The sequence below is a fragment of the Bufo bufo genome, chromosome 5, assembly GCF_905171765.1.
Source record: "Bufo bufo chromosome 5, aBufBuf1.1, whole genome shotgun sequence".
NCBI classification, from domain to species: Eukaryota; Metazoa; Chordata; class Amphibia; order Anura; family Bufonidae; genus Bufo; species Bufo bufo.
Window position 1 is genome coordinate 129,315,736 of NC_053393.1, and position 6,568 is coordinate 129,322,303.

Here is a 6,568-nt window from a genome sequence, read left to right on the forward strand (position 1 = left end):
TAGGGTTGCGTGAAAATCGCAAGCAAGTGCGGATGCGGTGCGATTTTCACGCATGGTTGCTAGGTGACAGTCTATTCATTGTATTATTTTCCCTTTATAACCTGGTTATAAGGGAAAATAATAGCATTCTGAATACAGAATGCTTAGTAGGTGATCAATTGAGGGTTAAAAAAAAACAATAAAATTAACTCCCCTTCTCCTCTTGTTCGCGTAGTTCCCGGTCTCTTCTTTACTTCTTAAAAGATGAAAATACCGGCTAGGACCTGTGGTGACGTCAGATCACATGCTCCAATCACATGGTCCATCACCACGGTGGACCATGTGATTGGAGCATGTGATCTGACGTCACCAAAGGTCCTTTAGCCCACAGCTCATCATTAAAGAAGTAAAGAAGAGACCGGGAACTACGCGAACAAGAGGAGAAGGTGAGTTAATTATTATATTTTTTTTTTTAACCCTCAATTGATCACCTACTAAGCATTCTGTCTTCAGAATGCTATTATTTTCCCTTATAACCATGTTATAAGGGAAAATAATAACATCTACACAACACCTAACCCAAGCTCGAACTTCTGTGAAGAAGTTCGGGTTTGGGTACCAAACATGCGTGATTTTTCTCATGCGAGTGCAAAACGCATTACAATGTCCCGCAACGCACCCGCACATTTTCCCGCAACGCCCCTGTGAAAGAGGCCTAAGGCCCCTTGCAGATGACTGTCACGCTGCGAGTCCGCTGCGCAGCTCCCGGCCTGACCTCCCAGCACTGACCGGGTCACATAGCATTATATTGATTTATGATGCTATGTAACCCTTACAGTTCTGGAATGTATTGGATAAAACTGGCGCTGGGAGTACAGGCCAGGAACTGTGCTGAGTGACAAACACTCGTCTGCAAGGGGCCTAAAGGTAAATGCAGACGCTCAGGATTAGTGCAAATCCGCAGGTGTTGGCAGGGAAATCCATGCGGTCAATCCGCATCCATTGGTGCGGATTTTACTCTCCCCATTGAAGTGAATGGAGAAAATCCGGTCAGGAAAAATAAAATGACATGCAGATTTTGAAATCTGTTCTGTAGGTCAAAATCCACATGGAAAAAATCTGCATTGTGTACATGAGAATTTCAAATTCTCATAGAATACAATATACATGACCTATGGTGCGGCCTTTTTGTGCGCAATCCTGATCGTGTGCATTTACCCTTAAGGGCATCCATCAGAAAAAAAAATGCGAATTTGACGCGTACCGAAACCACAGTCATGTGAATATAGCTTTATAGCTACCTTTTCATCAGCCCATGCAACAAAATCAAAAAATATTAAATTGTTTTGTCCCAAAGTTGGATGCTCAACTAAGGCTACTTTCACACTTGCGTTTTTCTTTTCCGGCGCTGAGTTCCGTCCTAGGGGCTCAAATCCGGAAAAGAACTGATCAGTTTTATCCTAATGCATTCTGAATGGAGAGTAATCCGTTCAGGATGTCTTCAGTTCAGTCTTTTTGACTGATCAGGCTTTTCAGAAAAACGTAGCATGTTGTATTTTTTTACCTCCGGCCAAAAATCCTGAACACTTTGACTGAACGCCGGATCCGGTCTTTTTCCCATTGACTTGCAAAAGCCGGATCCGGTTTGACTGAACACACAGCGCCGGATCCGGCGTTAATGCATGTTAAACCTGAAAAAGGTGAAAAAAAAGTCCATAAATGGCGGATCCGTTTTTTTCCAATGCATTTTTTCATTGTGATCAAAATCCTGATCAGGATTCAAATGTAATCCGTTTTCACACGTTTTTCAGGATCCGGCGGGCAGTTCCGGTGTCGGAATTGAACGCCGGATTTAAACAACGCTAGTGTGAAAGTAGCCTTAGATGCAAATGGGAGTCTCCTTAAGACTATTTTCTTTAAAACTATAGTGATTTATTTATTTTTCACAGTTTAATATTAAGTGGGACTCTAGTCTTTGCATACATCTTAAACCTGTCTATAAACGACTTACATCAGTTACTTTTATTCCTGAATAAAATACTCAAACTGCTCCTTACACTATTAATGCGATGTACAGAATGACTTGTAGGTGGTCTACCTCCCACCAAGGTTAACATGTCAGAAGGAATGTTAATGCCTTGTGTATCTTCCTTGTTAGGTTCTTGGCATTGATCATTAGTTGTTTAAAAAAAACAATAAGCGAAGAGACAGCCATAAGTTGTGAGAAACCAAGCGCAACTTGGCTAAACAATGTGTGAAACAACAAAAAGAAGCATTTTGTGAACACCAGTTAGTTATCAACTGCAAAAGTGGGTGACATTTCATAAGTAAAAAGCCAGTGAATAAAAAGTGCAAAAAGAATCCTATCACCCAGTTCAGTTATTCATACATTTCAATGATTAATAATAGAGGAATGACACAAAGATGAGGGGATCTACTTGCAACAAAATTTGTGACTTTTCTACACCAAAAAACTGGCGTGGAACGTGAGCAAAAGTTAGGAGACAAACACACACATATATATATATATAGGTGATGGACACGTCTGATGGTAACAGAAGGCGGGCATAACAGTATGGAGACCAAATAAACTGGCCCTATTGCCTCCCTGCTTGTCCTAAGTCACCCTATAGACTATGTCCTAAGGACGGGGTCCAAAAAGCCCCGCAAGGGGTGGCCCAGACAGGAACTCTCTCCGTGTTAAATGACCCTGATCAGGCCCTAGCAGAGGGGAGAGTATCCGTCCGAAGGAATGGCATATACAGCAGAATGCAAAAAAATGAGTAAAAATACCCCACTCAGTCACCCCAGGAAGGGAAAGGAGGGTGGGAGAATACTCATGTGTCCCGACGCGTTTCCTCACTGGATGCCCCAAGATTCATCAGGGGACACGGGGCAAGAATGGCAGTTATCCTATTCAGGCTGGATAGCCCAGGAGCAGGGAAATGGCCTGCGTAAATACTTCAGTCCTGGTGTGGCTGAGTGTGTATGGTTGGCAGCGGTCAGCGTACAGCTGTGTATCGTTAGTACATGACCCCCAATGTGTTTCAGGCATATTTTTTTTTTCCCCGCCAGGCTCAACAAGGGAGCTTTGTTTAGTGGGAATGGAGGCATGGTCTAAAGTGCTCCTTTTTGTAGTAAAATACACCTAAATTTCTGTAGTAAATATCTGATACTGACGCACATCAGTGTTTTGTTCAGTGATTTCGAGCCAAAACCAGGTGCTGCTCTAAACACAGAACAGGTGCAGATCTTTCACTTAGGGCTCATGCACACGAACGTATTTTCTTTACGTGTCCATTCCGATTTTTTTTTCGGACCGTATGCGGAACCATTCACTTCAATGTGTCCACACAAAAAAACGAAGGTACTTCCATATTTCCGTTCCGCAAAAAAATAGAACATGTCCTATTATTGTCCGCATTATGGACAACGATAGTACTGTTCTATTAGGGGCCGGCTGTTCCGTTCTGCAAAATACGGAATGCACACGGATGTCATCCGTATTTTTTGCGGACCGCAAAATACATACGGTTGTGTGCATGAGCCCTTGCACCTTATGTCTGTGGAGGCTCCAATCCTGGTTTTGGCTATAATCACTGATGGAAATCACTGACTGAACACAGACGTGTGAATGAGGCATAAGACGACTAAAAGTTAGCTTAAAATTTTAGACGGGCAGTATATAAATGCACCAGATTTATCACACATCCTCAACCACTATGATAATTGGGGTGCACTTAAATACACCCTGTCTAATAGTAAATCTAGGTCTTAGGGTCCATTCACACGTCCGCAATTTTGTTCCGCATTTTGCGGAATGGAATTGCGGGCCCATTCATTTTTATGGGGCCGCACGATGTGCCGCCTGGCTCCGGAAATGCGGACCTGCACTTCCGGGTCTACATTTTCTTTCCCGAGAATAGGCCTATTCTATTAGTGCCGGCAAAATGCGGAACGCACATTGCCGCTGTCCGTGTTTTGCGAATCCGCAAAACACGTTACGGACGTGTGAATGGAGCCTTACGGTTTGCCTATATGCAGCCTTGAAATTCCCGATGGCAGCCCTGGATCTAAACCTGCTTGAAGCCCTTCTGTAAGGCTGGGTTCACACCTGAGCGTTCCTACGCGCTGTAAAACGCTCAACAGGCAAAAAGCAATGTTTCCCTATGGGCATGGTTCTTACCTGAGCGTTTTACAGCGCGTACGAACGCGCTGTAAAATGCCCTACACCCCAAGAAGTACAGGAGCTTTTTCATTGGATCAATCACAAAAGAGCGCGTACTACGCGCGTTTCCAAAATACAAAAACGCCCCAAAATACGCCTCAAAAATGCCCGATAAAAACGCCTGTAAAAAGCGCTTATCGAATACGCTCAGGCGTGAACCCAGCCTAAGACACAGCATCACTGCAGACATCAAGTCTACAGGCCAGGGTCCAGGAGAATGTGCAGAACACCACCCTTAGAAGGAAAATCAAAGATGACGTTGTCTATAGGGCACAGCCTCACAGATCTTGCCACACCTCAAATGTAGATGTGATGTCCTTGGGAACCAACACAGTAGAAAATTCCATGTGACCACAATGGACTGCAGGAGAATTGGGAATTACAGATAAACAATCACTATTAGCAAGTGATAACCGTTTCTTATAAATTGCCGCAGAAAATTGCAAAACCGGAATATCCCTTTCAAACCATTTAAGTAGTTGAGATGTCAGCTAAGGAGGAGAGGGTGGGCCAATGGAGGAAGTGCTGACAGGCTGCACTAGCAAAGTCAGAACTTGTCTCTACCTGTTTGACTGTACATGTCCTCAGGGGGAGGATAATATGGACTTCTGTGCAGGTTATCAACCCCCTTCACCCACCAGTCAGAGAACATACATGCTCTCTTACGTCACATATGGGTGTTTGTTCTAGAAAAGGAGTGAGAAAACACTTGCTCATCTAATCACCTCTCTGTGCCTAATTAGGCAGTTTATTGATGTCTTTACCCAGACATTTACCAGTATCCGGATCATGGCACCAAATACACCACAACCACACGTGTGTTTACATTTTACACTGTCTCTATCCTGTCCGTACCCAACCTATAAAATATACAGACTATTATCTCCCTTAGCCACTCCCCTTGAGTGAAAGGGCCAAGCATCCTCACGGTCTTCCTGTCTGGCCATTTAATCCCATGCATGTGCCAGTAAATGTTGAATCGGCATATGCGCTCTGAGGGGCTAGGCTGAACACCCTATTAGCATCTGCAATAAAGTGCAGGTTTCTTAATGGACCACCTATTTAAAATACAGAGGGACTGTCTCACTCTGTATGATCAAGCCTAAGAGGCATTTTTCCTGGTTTAATAGAATTGATCAGATGCTCTTAAGGGCTCATTCAGATGACCGTCGTATTTTGCGTAACGGGTGTGGACCCATTCATTTCAATGGGGCAGCAAAAGATGCGGACAGCACACCGTTTGCTAGTTCCGTTCACGGCCCCACAAGAAAGATAGAGCAAGTCCTATTCTCGTCCGCAAGCAGGGACAAGAATAGTTATTTCTATCATAGTGCCGGCCATGTGCAGAATGCACACAGCTGGTATCGGTGTTTTGCGGACTGCAAAACACTACAGCCACCTTAATGAGCCCTTAAGGAACTACTAGTTGTATATATATATATATATATATATATATATATATATATACACACAGAAAAGCAGAATGAGGAAGAAATATTTATACTCATATAATACATAATATCATTCCTTTTGCAATTACACTATTTTTTTAGGAACAATTTTTTAAAATAAAATCCCATCAAAAAAGTGCCACTAAAAACACAGGTGTAAAAAACACCACCAAAAACACAAAAGTGCAGAAAAATGTCACTGAAAACTGTGTGAAAGCACTGTAAGGCTGATTTCACACGAGCGGGGTTTATACTCTGGAATCGCAGCGCCAGTATGCAGCAGTTTCCGTCCTGACCCCCCAGCCCTGACGGGGTCATATAGCATTATATTGATTTATGATGCTATGTAACCCTTACTGTTCTGGAATGTATTAGATAACACTGACATAATGCTGTCAGTGTTATCCAATACATTCCAGACCTCTAAGGGTTACATAGCATAAATCACTATAATGCTATGCGATCCCGTCTGTGCTGGGGGGTCAGGACGGGAGCTGCTGCATACTCGCGTTGCGAATCCGGAGTGTGACACTCGCTTGTGTGAAACCAGCCTAAGGGTCCTTATACACACACTTTTGCTCAGGCATTTTTTACCATTATTTTTTAAGGGAGCCTGCTTTTTTTGCTGGGGTTTTTGTGGTGATTTTGTATTAACTTTTTATTGTAAATGCATGATGCTTTTTTTGTTTATTTTTCCCTATAATGAAAGAGATGTGAAAACATCCCTTAAAAAATGCTAGCACTACAACGTGTTTTTCAAAAGAAGCCAGAAAGACAAAAACACCACCCAATGAACAAAAACACCAGTAGTCACAAAAAAATGCTTGTTTGTCCTTATTGTTTTTGTTTTTGCTTGTTTTTCATATTTCCCATCGACCTTCAGATAACATCTGAAGCTGGTGTTTTTACC